Genomic DNA, 13620 nt, shown 5'->3' on the forward strand with positions numbered 1-13620 from the left:
GACCCTCCAAAATCACATTAACCCCTTTTATGTATGTTGTGCTTGCCTGTTTCACATAGATAAAAATTCTTCAAACAGTAGATACATTCACATGCACATCTTTAATGTGATTAAGGCAATAATGTGAGGCAGAGTCTGTACTGGGTTATTGTCTGTCCACAACTGCTTGTAGGATATATGATCAATTTAATTAACCCGTCGGTTGATTAAATCCCTATAGCCATGTTGAGGGCAGCAGGACAGGTGTGTGTGTTCCATCTGCAGCCAATAATTTTAGGGATGTAGTGCGCATTTTCAAAGCACTGCGCAATTGCACACACCTCTTCCAATGTGGCTGCCTTGAAATCTTGCGGTCAGAATTCCACACAGCTAACAAGTTTATACAGTGTGATTGCCACTCTCATCATCAGGACTACAGGAGACGGACTTTGAATCCTGCGGACGCTTTGGACGCAGTAGGTAGCTCACGCAGCTCCAAACAGGTTTCCCAAAAGTAGTGCCTGAAGCATAGGTTTTGGTAAAGAATTTGACAGTGGTGGGACAGGAAACAGAAAGTTATTTTTTCAGCAAAAAACTCAAAAGACAATTCTCTCTGCATAATCAAGTTAAGTACTTCAGTAATGTAAATGAGATTATTATGGGGAACTGACAGTTTATGTAATCACGTAAATGGCTTAAAAAGACTTTACTCACAGTATTGGCCATCACGGCATTATTGTGTGCATAAACGTAGCCAAATGACTAACTGAATGCAACCTTTTTAGTGCACCGTCGATGTTCATGTAAATTTTAATTAAGCTATCCATATGCATTTCAGTGCAAAAACAATCCCTTTCTATGCTCATTACAGGGTGTGTCCAATTCACAAAGATCATCGATTATTGCCACTAGCGATTAAGGTGAAATTGTTAAGATCTTCCGAAAGCTAATGTCAGTGTAAAAGTGATGTGATGCTCACACTTTTCAATCAAACGATTACTTTAGTTACAGTTTCTTTAGTGAATTGGACGTTAAAACTGCGCAGATTGTGCAATTTAAGTGCAAAAAATGACGCTATCAGCGGTCGCTATTCATTCTTTGTGAATTCAGCCCTGGGTGTTCAGAACAGCAAATGAAAAAGCTTTCATGATATTTCATGTGTTTTATCAATTAGTGTTAGAGAGTAGCAAAACGGACATTTATTTATATGAAAATGCTACGGATTATTACTTTAAATATGTTTTGACTGAAGTGTTGTACTTGGCTAGGATTTAAATAGCATCCATTACAGCGTCCATGTTTTGTTGGCTCTCCATAAGCATTGCATAAACAACACAGTCTTCAATTGCCAATAGTGGATATGGTCAGTCGGCAGAGAATAATTTTGTTGTACTTTGTTTATGCACTTTGTTTTGAAAAGTTTTTTTTCTTTTCAATTAAAAGAATCTAGTTTGAACTCTGTCTTCTCGTTCTTTTAGCATTGCATGGGAAAGATCATATGTAGCTCAGTAACATTTACGTTTAGTAAGCTTCCTTTTACTTTTACTCGGATGTATTTTCACGCCAGTTCATTTACTTGTACTTCAGTAAAATTTAAGCAGAGTAACACTCCTGCTTCTTGAATAGATTATTTTCATACTCTGTCCTGCACTGCTGGGTGGGCGTGGGGAGTAGCGAGTTGGTGTGTTGGGTGACGGGGTGGCGGGGGGTGCCGGGGGGTGGCGGGGTTTGTGGGGAGGGCAGTTAGGAGGGAATGGCATCTCAATAGCCCCTCACCCCACCCCACCCCATCCCACCCCACCCCACATCACTCTCCCGGGGGCAATTGAGAGGGACAGGAGTGTGTGTGTGTGTGTGTGTGTGTGTGTGTGTGTGTGTGGGGGGGGGGGGATAGGGTCACTTTCTCTCTTTCTGTCTCTCTCTCTCTTTCCCTGAGTATGATAAATATGGCAATTCTGTTTAGTCGCCATCTATAGAAAGCATATCAGCCTGGGGATCATTTTCTTAATGTCTCCACTATTAGTTTTGGCTTCCCTTTGGCAGTATTAGCATTCTGGCTGATACGCTCTGTTTGTGTGTGTGTGTGTGTCCTCGGGGCGCCAGGTACAATTCTATTAAACCCGACTTGTTTGTTTGTTTTCTGTCTGTCTCCCTCTACATGTGCCCTCATTGCTAGCAACTGGGAAGTCAGTGTGTGTACATACATCCGCGCTACATCAATACGCCGCGCAGAGTCGCATGTACTGTAAAAATTGAATGTTTGTTTTTGTCATTTTTGTCGCTGTAAATCGATAGTTTGCGTTGATGGCGTTTCAGGCGGAGGCGGAGTGCGGGCAGGGGAAGCGCCACGGTTCAGTTATGGTTCATCTCTTCCATGGGAGTTATTATTGGGGAGGAGGGGGGGGGGGGTGCTCCCTCCCTCGCCCTGCATGGCTCTACTCCCTTTCTCTTACTTTGCCTATGTGTCTCTGCATTTGTGTCTTTGATCATGTTAATCCCTGCCTAGCGCCCACCCCCCTGTCTCCCTGCCATACACTCACCGCCACACATACCTCAGCGCCTGACAGAAATTGACAGCCCACTCTATCCCACAATCCCCCCCACCACCACCACCACCACCACCACCGCACTCCCCTTACCCCCCCAATAGCAAGCATTCTCCATACAGCAGCCTCTCACCCCCCCCTCCACCCCTCAAAAAAAAAAAAAAAAACACCAGGCAGGCAGGCAATCCCATTGACAGGCTGCAGCACTTCATTATGAGAAGCAATGATTGAAAAGGGATCTGATTAGCTCGCCATGAAGAGATAGCAACGTTTCAACCTTGAACCAGAAACAGCTGTAAGTGCTTTTCAATTAGGTGCACAACACTGAGGAATAGCACTTCAAAACATAAAAAAAAAGAGGGAGTGAAAGAAGGAGTGTCTACAGTAGAAGAAGGGAAAGTAAATGATGAGGCAAAGAGTGGATGAGTGGGAGGCATATTCCCTCTGCCCTTACAAGAGCGTCGCTTTTTCAAGACGATGCACATCACAGAGAAACTTTTTTTTTTTCAGTGCTGAAATGCTCTCAAAACAGCTCCAGTTTAGACCTTCTCCATTTAGATTCACAATATTTAAAAATATATAGACCTCTGGAGGGTGGTAAAATGAAATGCTTTAAATCTACCCTCTTGAATTAAACAATTTGACATCCTCAATTTTATATCAGTGGCCTTTACAGAGTGAGATGCACATGGATAGACTCGGAGAAGTCGGCACGCTACCCTGCACCAACACACCACTCTGTGTGAATAGCAGATCTTCACTGTCAGCCTGGGATAACACCTTTCCACGTAGCTGCTGCAGCCATCTGCCTCGTGTCAGCGCTGCCACATAAGGGTTAATTCTGTTGGTATATTCGTTTTAGCAAAACAAACAGTGTGACAGATGAGGAGGGAAAATAGTACGAGTAAACCGGTGAGTGTTTCAGTCCATAACGCTTTTGGATGTAGGTTTTCTCGATTGGTGAACCATTTCATAAGATGATAAGATGAAACTTTAATGATCTATTGGGCAAAATTGGGTCATTGCAGCAGCAAATACTTCCAGGATACAGCAAAGAAAAATAGAATATAAAAACCTTTTGACCTTGAATAGATGTTGATATGATGGCCTGCAACAATTTTGAAAACCCGTGTAAATACAGCGCCAAAATTAAAGCATCATTTTGTAAAATTAGGACTTCATTATCTCAGATTTTTTTGGGTGAAAATTTTGTGCTCGTTTGGGTCGCCGCCTCAGCACATCGCCTTCTGTCAAATGCTTGCTGGTTAAGAATATAGCAAAGTATGGATTACAGTATTATAAGAGGGTGCAAAGTAACAGCAGTTAAACATATGCGGCATGAAAAAGATAAAAATATGAAATACCCACAGTATGAAGTGAAAAATTATAAAAGTACCAATACTGTTTGTAATACATTCCTTACAATACCTGGCATTCTATTCATTTTTTCGTCTTCTAATAATTATGATGTAGCAAATTACAAAAGGTGAATATAAATGAAAATGGCAAAAAGTTTTTCTATTGATTTTGCTGAAATTATGGAACTGCATTTTTTCTTTAGTAAATTGTGACGTAGAATGTCTTTGGACATCATGAAATATGGCCAACATTATCTGACAGTAAAGAACAATAACAACTTGACCAATACTAATCAGTTCTTTAAAAACTTCTTCAATTTTTCTGGTGAATGTGCCTTTTTTGACACTTCGAAAGACCATTTATTTGCTCCGACCCAGCTGATGGAAACCCAATTTGCTCAAACTTTGCTTGCAAGTCAGATGGAAACAAAGCTGTTGATTTACCAATTTAACACAGTGAGGCCATGGCTTGTGACTTTACATAACTGAATATTGACACAGCTGAATATTTTTAGAGGTACAACCTTGCTTTACTAAGTGTCCAATGACATGTCACTAAGAGTAACAGGAAAATACATTCAAACCTTCTTAGTGCAGATGCGTTACAGTGTAAGATTACAGTATGAGATGAAAAATGATCCTGCACACTGCTCTTGCTTTACAACACTATTTTAATTTATTTCACTTACGCTGTGGTCCAGTTGGACCTTCATCAGGGTGTGAAATATCCATAAACAAGACCATGGGTATATATAGCTTAACCACTAATGTCATTTGACTAAAATGGGAACGTCAAATATCTATTGCTCTCATCTGCTTTTTCTGTCTTCTACTCCCTTCTCCTAATGTGCAAGAAGTAAGTGAGGCCTCAACTCTCTGGGTGATCTCATTTACTGGATTGAGCTTTAGTGTCGCTGATATTGGATTAGATGTGATACTACTCCTGACTGTGCCATTGGAGAAGTGTAGTCACTAATTTATGGCGCTGCCAATGGGTGGTGTCTGTGTCATTCAACAGGACTCATATTATTGGCTAATTCCCTCATTCCTTGTGATCTGGTTAGCATTTCACCCCCCCCCCCTCCAAAAAAAGAAGCCTGCATGGGAGTTAGCCTTTGAATATAATGTTCCCAGAAAAGAGGAATACGTCATTGCAAGGATTTATTCCCAAATTGATCTTAAACATATCTGAGCTTGTTATAATTTCACTGGCTCTTTCATAGCGGGGTATTTCGTAGCAGGACATAATTGCGGTGCGCTCCATTCCCAGCCGCCCTGACCGTCTGCCTTTTAACCATCTTGCATGGTGAATTGAGCCCCGCATTTGTGAAGTGTAGCCCTGGGAGTCCCCTGGTGGCCCCTGCCTTGCTGTAACAAGCGTGGGGGGCCCCTGTGGTAAGTGCTCTCTGGGGACCCCGGCTCTGATCTGGCCGTCCCTGGGGCCCTGTTAATTTCTGCTCCGCTCAGAAAGCCTCGCTACTCTCCACTGCTCTCCTCCTCCTCTTCATACTCCTCTCTTCCTCCTCTTCATCCACCCATCGCTCTCTCTTTCTCTCTCTCTCTCTGTTCTTTATGTAGAAGGTGTGCTGTCAACAGGGAACTCGGCCAGTCTCATTAAAAGCGCTGGTGGAGGTTGTGAAGTTGTGATGGTGACAGAGATGGGGAGATGGGCGGCAGGGTGGCCTCATGGTTGGAGAGACCGTCTGCTAACATTCTGACGTTGAATAGATGTTGATAAGACGACCAAAGAGAGAGAGAGAGAGAAGGGAATGACATGCGACAAAGCCAAACGAGCCACCTCGACAAAACTGTTTAATATGAATTTTTACCATGCCATAATATCACAGTGTGAAAAGTTTGGGCTCGTTTGGTTTGACGATGAACTTGGCCACCTACTGCATGTTGCCGCCCATGAAATGCTTCCTGCGTAAGGTTCCAGGTTGAGTCCCTGCAACCGCCAAAGGAGTGTCCATCCATCCTTCCCTCCTGTCAAAGTGTCCCTGCTTGCCACTGGAACCCTGGTCTCCGGACAAGAGCATCAGCTAAACACCTAAAACTGTAAATTGTAATTGTAGATGTGCACAGAGACACCAAACGGTCCTCAGCAGCACCCGTCCTCTAACCAGCCTCCCTATCTTTCTGCAGGCCTTTCTATCTTCCTCTCTGCCCTCTGCCCCTTCCCTCCCTTGCCTCCCTCTCTCCCTCCAGCCCCTCCACCCCTGCCCTGTGTCTGGGCCGAGAAGGGGAGGGGAGGGGAGAGGGGCTGGTGGGCTGTACATGGGGGAGGAAGGAAGGGGGAGGCGCCCAGATCATGCCGGGCGACTCCACAGGAGTGATAAGAGCGAATAAGCTGTCAGCGTGGGCGTCGGATGGGCCTTATTGTTCATATTTAGATGGAGGAACAATGGCGGGGTGTCAGGCGCCTATAGTTCATAATCTGCTGATGCTGACCAAGTGTCAGTGTGATCCATGAGCACCGAGGCTCCTGAATCCTTAAGCAATCCCCCGTAGGAATGTCATGGGGGAGAGTACAAATGGGACAGCATCTGCCGGACTATAGATAGATAGGTATAGCAGAAGGGGAGGGAGGAGAGGGAATGGAAGGAGGGCGGGGATAAGAGAAAGAACAGGAAAAAAAAGGAGAGGGAGAGCGGGAGGGAGGGTGAGACATATCCAAAGAGGACAAAATAAAAGGCATGAAGGGATGAAAGGAAATTCGCCAAACAGACGACGACGGAACAAAAATTTCAGAGGAAAATGAAAGCTGTTAATTGTGAACGAGCACGGATCGGAGCGGGAGGATTGTGGGAAGACACCTGCGAGGAGAGAGAGAGAGAGAGAGAGAGAGAGAGAGAGGGAGAGCGATAGATGGATGGATGGGGAGCGGAATGAAGAGGCGGGAGGGAGAGGAGGAGTAGAGGAGCGGGGGGGGAAGAGGGTGTTGATTGTGAGGAGGCCGTTAGCTGTGTGAGCTCCCAGCTGCAGGTGAGAGAGAGGAGAATGGGCGTCAGATTAGAAGGGGGCCCTGAGAGCTCCTTCCCCCACAATGAAGGCTTGATTCTGGGCAGAGATGCCCCGAGACGCCAGGCACACCCTGGAGCCGTCACAGCCGATCAGCCTCTTTTCTGTACTTGTCTTGATAGAAACGCAACCGCTCTGCCCTCGCTCGCTTTAGCTGTGACAGATGACAATTAATGGAGATTCTTTGATGGAGATTTTGAACGGATCTCATCAAGCCCGAGTGTGTGTGTGTGTGTTTGTGTTTTGTGACAGCGCTTTGAAGCATTGCAGGGAGACATGCAAAGCTGCACACACACGCACGGACACACACACACACACACACACACACTTGGGTCACGTGTTTTGTTGGCGTTCTTAAATGTGTCACAGTGAAAATGCCCCCCCAGGCATTCTTCATTTACTGTCACAACCATTAGACATGCAGGGGGAGAAAAATAAGAGATGGTATCAGTAACGCATGAGCTACAGTAATTAGCCTCCTGATGCAAGTATGTGTACGTGTTTGCATGTGTATATGTGTGTGTGTGAGTGAGGCAGACCGAGTGAGAGCGATAGATGTTCTGTTAATGCACAGCACACAAATGAATACCAGTATATTCCTGCATCTGCTGAGAGCCCTCATCAACAGGAGACAGCTATGTAAACTGGAATTACCGTTTTCAGGGCTTAGTTGCAGATTCTCTGAATTATATATCATCTCCAATGACGCCTAGTAGTACTATGAGCTATGCTAATGCCTCCATTAGTTTATGAGCTGACATGAGATGTAATAGGAGCCTTGTCATGCCATGCTGATTCCCGCCAAGGCCCCAGATCTTCCCTTCCTCTCCCTCTCTGCTCCCTGTGCCACTCTCTTAGCGTGTCCTCTCGCCTCTCCTAAGCTGATGTTGTGTTTGTGTGTGTGTGTGTGTGTGTGTGTGCGTGTGTGCGGTAACCCTGCTTTAACACGTCAAGAGACTGTGGGGTTTTGTTAATACTTATTGCCATTAGTAGCTTGTTATCAAGGGAGCCACAAGCGATCTCATTGTCTTTATAGTCTTAGATGGCTATGAATAATAATGGTGTACTGATTTCTAATTTGTATAAAAGCTGTAGTATGGGACATGCTAGAGTTAGCGGTGTGTTTTGAATATTTTTTTTTTTTCTTGCTAAAATATAATCAGGGTTTGGGCACACACAATGTTACCAATACATTTTAGAGGTACTGTTACTTTGCAGAAATTTGTCTTAAATAGAAATAAAATCACTTAAAAGGTATGTTACTTAAATTTAAAAGTTACTGAGTTACTTTTTTTACAAAAGACAACATTGTTCCATCATGTAAACTTTCCTAGGCATTGCTAAAAGGATGAGAAGACAGAGTTCAACCTAGATTCTTTTAATAAAAAAAAAAAAAAAACTTAAATTACATCAAACAACATCAAATAAAGTGTGTTAACAAAGTAACACCAGATCACTCTTCCCTGCTGCTGTGCAGCATCACTTGCTGAATGATGGTCAAGTCTTTAACTGTTGTTTAACTGATGTTCATTAAATATTTATTTCTGTTCCAAGTTGACAAACACACTGTAAGAGCTTGTTGGCTTTCCAGGTAGGTGCTATAGTTTTCCTTACTTTGAAGAAAGTTCCCACAAATATGTTAAGCGTTACCTTAGGCTACCCTTTCCCTTTCCATTTCCATATGCGGTCAGGAAGATAATGCCACTGACAATGGAACTGATTTCAAAATAAATGTGTTCTGTCATGACAAAATAGGCAACAGAATAGTAATTAAATCCAAAGAACATCCCCAATAAGGAAAGCAGTATCAGTCCCATTTAAAGGTCATTTACAGACTGACTGTTCAATGCTAACAGCACCACATTTAGCCAATTTACCACTGACCAATTTCTGATATGGAAAGGCTACAAAAGTTGTAGTCTTCAAAAGATATAATTTAAAATGTAGCAAAGCACAATATTTCAGTAAAAGCTTGCTTAAGTAAAAGCAAGATTACTCAAACAAGTACACAAAAAAGCTACTCAATTACATTAAATGTAATTCGTTACTTCCACCTTTGACTGCGACATCCTAGATTCAAATCTGGCTTTGGACCTTTGTCGCCATCTCTCTCTCTCTTTCCTCCCATCTCTCTTCACTGTAAACTCTCAAATAAAGCAGAAATGACATCAAAATATGGTTAAAAAAATAAATAACCTGGGTTAGAGAAAACCGGATTGTGACCCAGGACTGTGACTTCACATCCATACAGCATGGCAGGCTGCCGGTCCGGCCCCTGGTCTCACCGGATCTCGTTACCCAGCATGCTCCAGGTTCTGCCGCTCGTTCCCATTGCCCTGTGTTGTGCTGGGTCTGGGGTCTGTTCAGCGTCAGGCGTCGCGCGCTGACGTCCAACACAAACACACAGCAGTCAGAGTCCGGCTCAGTGACCGACACTGCAGAGGCTGTTCCCTCCATGTTAAACGCCACTGACATCACTGAGAGCTTAGCCAGTCCTCCACAGCGCTCCCTAAGGCTGGGACTTGCCCCGGGTAATCAGTTGGTATATCCCGGAACACACACACACACACACACGCACACACACGCACACACACACACACACACACACACACACACACACACACGCACACACACGCACACACACACACACACATTAACTTGAATGAAACAGAACGACACAGACGTGCAAGTTCACACTCACCGGCAGGAGATATATATGCATGTGCAATCACACACACACACACACCCACACCCACAGAAACACTCACATGCATGTACACACACATGCACAGAAACACACACACACACACATGGATGACAGAATAACACAAATGTGCAAATGCACACTCACCTGCATGATACATGTGCATGCGCAAACACACACATACATACACACCCACACGTACACACACGTGTGCACACGCACAGAAACACACACAAATTAACATGGACAAAACAGAATGGCACATATGTGCAAATGCATACTCCCTGGCATGAGACATACATGCAAGTGCAATCACACACACACACACACACACATGCATATAAACACACACACACATGCCCATCCACACACCTACACAGAAACACACGCACACACAATTATGGTTGAAACAGACTCACACAGACGTGCAAATGTACACTCACTGACATGAGACACATATATGCACACACACACACACACACACACACACACACACACACACACACACACACACATTTTTCCCTACTGTAACTGTAGCCCACCACCTACACACACCCTACATAACCTACTTAAAGGCCTTCTAGTGAGGACTATTTATGAGCCTGTGGGCAGAGCAGTGAAGTTGATCCGGATGTTGTTTGTTTTTGATGAGTCTTAGTGCAGAAGGATCGATGACCTCTGACTCTTCAACAACACAGTCTGCTTGTATACCTGTCTCCTACATCAGCTATATTTAAAGGTGCTTTGTGTAGTATTTTAACATCAATAAATCATATCAGTAATGCATGAATGACATTAGTATAATTATTGTAAACAAACGAGGAGACTGGCAGCCTCTACCGGCCTCTTCACTGCATTTTACATTGTGTGGCACCAGGTCGGATTTGGTGGGAAATCTGCTGTATTGCTTTACGGCACAAAGGGAGATTGCTTTAAAGCACAAAACAGGAAGAGGGCGCTGTTCTCCCGGTGCAAACAGAGCTCAAGCCTTCAGAGTTTTTGAGAAACACTTGCACTATCAATACCACTGGTGTGAGATAGAGGCTACCAGTAATCTTGGCCATGGTCTCATTTGTTTCCAATTGTTATAATTATTATTGTTAATTATACCAAGATATCACATTTTGACAATATCATGTTTAAAAATGCTTCATGTAGCACCTTTTGTAGACAGTAGATGTATGCAGCAGCCATTTAGAGCTGACATCAGTGTAACCTCACCTAAACTTTATACTGCATGTTCCTGGAGAGGTGAATAAAACAGGGACACCTACTCAATGTGCACAAAAGAGCTCTTTGTACTCCGAGGATCCAATAATGTCCCCTAAGTTAGAATAGAAAACAAGAGGCTGTGGCTCATCTCTGACACTGAATACCATCTTGCATGACACGATCAAAGCATTTTGCCCTATAAAAAACAAGCACACAAAAGAACAACTACATGACACCTAATGTACTATATTCCAGGTTGCAGCCATGTGACCCTCTTTCACAAAATATGAAAGAGGGATGATAACATTACGGACATCAGAGATAAGGTTCTGATCTTAAACTAGGCAGGTCAGTGGCAGAACCTTGCGATTAAGAACTGTCTGTTTTTAAAGAAACTAAAATTATGATAGTGGAAAAAAGATTGGAGGCTGGAATGCTTCTAATGGTAAAGATTGTGGGCTTGGGTGCTCTTTGGATAAACAAAAAAGGGTCCTGTAGTAATCATGTGGAAAAAGGAGAAATCCAAGGCACTACAAAGTCAGTTAAAAATCCTTTACATATTAGGTGCAGTTTTTGACTTACAATCCTGACTAGCCAAATAGAATTTTTGGACGATCTCTCTTTTTCCCCCCACATGATTAGTAGTGAAATAGTGAAATGTGTTTCTTTATGAGAGCTACATTGACTTCCTTCCTCCAAACTGCGTATATACAGGTCCCTGGGGTGTGTAATGGCAACACATCTGAAATGTTACCCCGGTTCATAGAGGTGCCTCTTGCCTCAGCAGGGGTGTGGCAGCCGGCTGTAGTGGTGGCCTCAGGCATCATTGGAGGCGGTGGGGTGGGGGGGGGGGGAGGACCCTGGAGAGCACCTAGTGGAAAAACAGTGAGTGCAGCAGCTACAGTACGACTACAGTACAACTACAGTACTGTATGAGGCAGGCAGGGAGATAGGTAACTGCCTCAGGGTCAACTTAAGGGCTCTGACTGCAGGCCAACACAATGTTTGCATCAGACTACATTTCTTCTCTCTGACTCAGGTCACCATTGGCCAGGAGAACCCGTTGGCGTTCGGGGACCCAGCAGCATTTGCATCAGGCCACAAATCCCCGGTTCCACCACACTTTTTTATTTTTTATTTTTTTTACTCATGTACAGCACCAGCAGAGATCACAGTTTGCTGACACTCCAGTGGAGGCGTATTGCCAGAACCAGTTGGCGAGAAAATAAATATTGAAAGAAGAGTGCATTTCCATTAATCTTTTAAAGGTCCCATGTTATTCAGTTTTCATGATTTTGTTGGCTCAGGGAAATAATAATGTTCTTCATGATGTTTTGCAAATATGTAGTTTAGTTCAAAGTTTAACTGAATTAGTTGAATGAATTTGAAGACTAAGTGCTCACAATACTGGTCCCTGATTGGCTGACAACACCAACTCCATTAATTCAAATGAGGTAAACCTGCTGAGTGGAGCCTTTCCAGTTCAAATGTTGCAAACTGGCCTGATTGGAAGGATTTCAGTAATTCTTTAGTGAGGGGAGCCAATCAGGACCAAGTCCAGTTGTGATGCGTTGACTGGAGTTAGCCTAAAACTAATTTCAACAATGTCTTCATTAAACATCTTTGACCATATATGTATATAAATAGAGGAAAATCTGAATTCCTCTAATAGGGAACCTTTAAACAAACCGCAAATGTAAAGTGCATCACTTTGTGTGCATCAGAGGACAAGACCTACCTGATACCTGATGTTTAGAACAGCAAATATAACAACTTTCTTGAATCAGTCAGCGATAAATAGCAAAATGGACATTTATTCATATGAAAATGTTGTGAAAATGTTACGTGATTATTACTTCAAAGCAGACTAGATCCTGCAAGATCCTGCATCCTGTGTAACCTGCATGGGAAGCTGCCATGAGAGATCTGACTGAAGAACAGACGTGAACTTCTGCAGTCAAACAATCCCGAACCAAATCAACACTTTGAGAGTGACTTTAAATTGACATGTTTCTTTTCTCTTCGCGCAACTCTCTTGCCAATTTGAAGGGAGAGCAGCTTGCGTCAATTATGGATGTGCACTACTGAAATGTTCATGTGATAGAGAGTAATAGTAGAGAACATGCTTTATTACTTAATTGAGTGGAGTTCCAGCAGGCCTTGTAAATGAGGAGTGACAGTAGGCGTTATCGCAGAGTGCCCTGGGTAATTATGTTCAGCTAAGTCTGGCTCGGAGGAGGTGAGACTCTCACAGTAGTTATAAACAGCAGAGTTAGTCGAAAACACACGCACCCAAGGCTGTTTTATTTGCAAGGCAGGCACTCGCTATGTGTACAATGGGAATCATGGTGGCATCATTTATTGCAGTGAATGTTTATCAGTTTAGACTTCCATCTCAAGGCTGATGGCTGATGCACACTCCAACGGGTTTGCATGTGTGTGCCGGTGCACACATGTACACACACACACACAGACACACACACACACACACACACGCCACAATTAGCACATGTAACGACTTTGCAATCAAAAACAAAAACAAGCGTGTTCGAAGTACTCAATCCTGGTGAGAGGTGTAATCATGTTCAGGGCAATTAGACGAGTTTGTTGTTCTCTACAGCCATGTTATGTACCTGTGGGATGCTGATTGACTCAACAATCTAATTAGGTTTGGTTGTGTAGGCTCCACAACTTGTTACAATTGGCTGCGAGGCCCGTATCATACACAGGGCAACAAGGTCACGTTCTTGTGCCACTCACGCACGAGCGGCCAACCTCGCCGTCACGATGTCTTGTTGTT

The sequence above is a fragment of the Centroberyx gerrardi genome, chromosome 12, assembly GCF_048128805.1.
Source record: "Centroberyx gerrardi isolate f3 chromosome 12, fCenGer3.hap1.cur.20231027, whole genome shotgun sequence".
NCBI classification, from domain to species: domain Eukaryota; kingdom Metazoa; phylum Chordata; class Actinopteri; order Beryciformes; family Berycidae; genus Centroberyx; species Centroberyx gerrardi.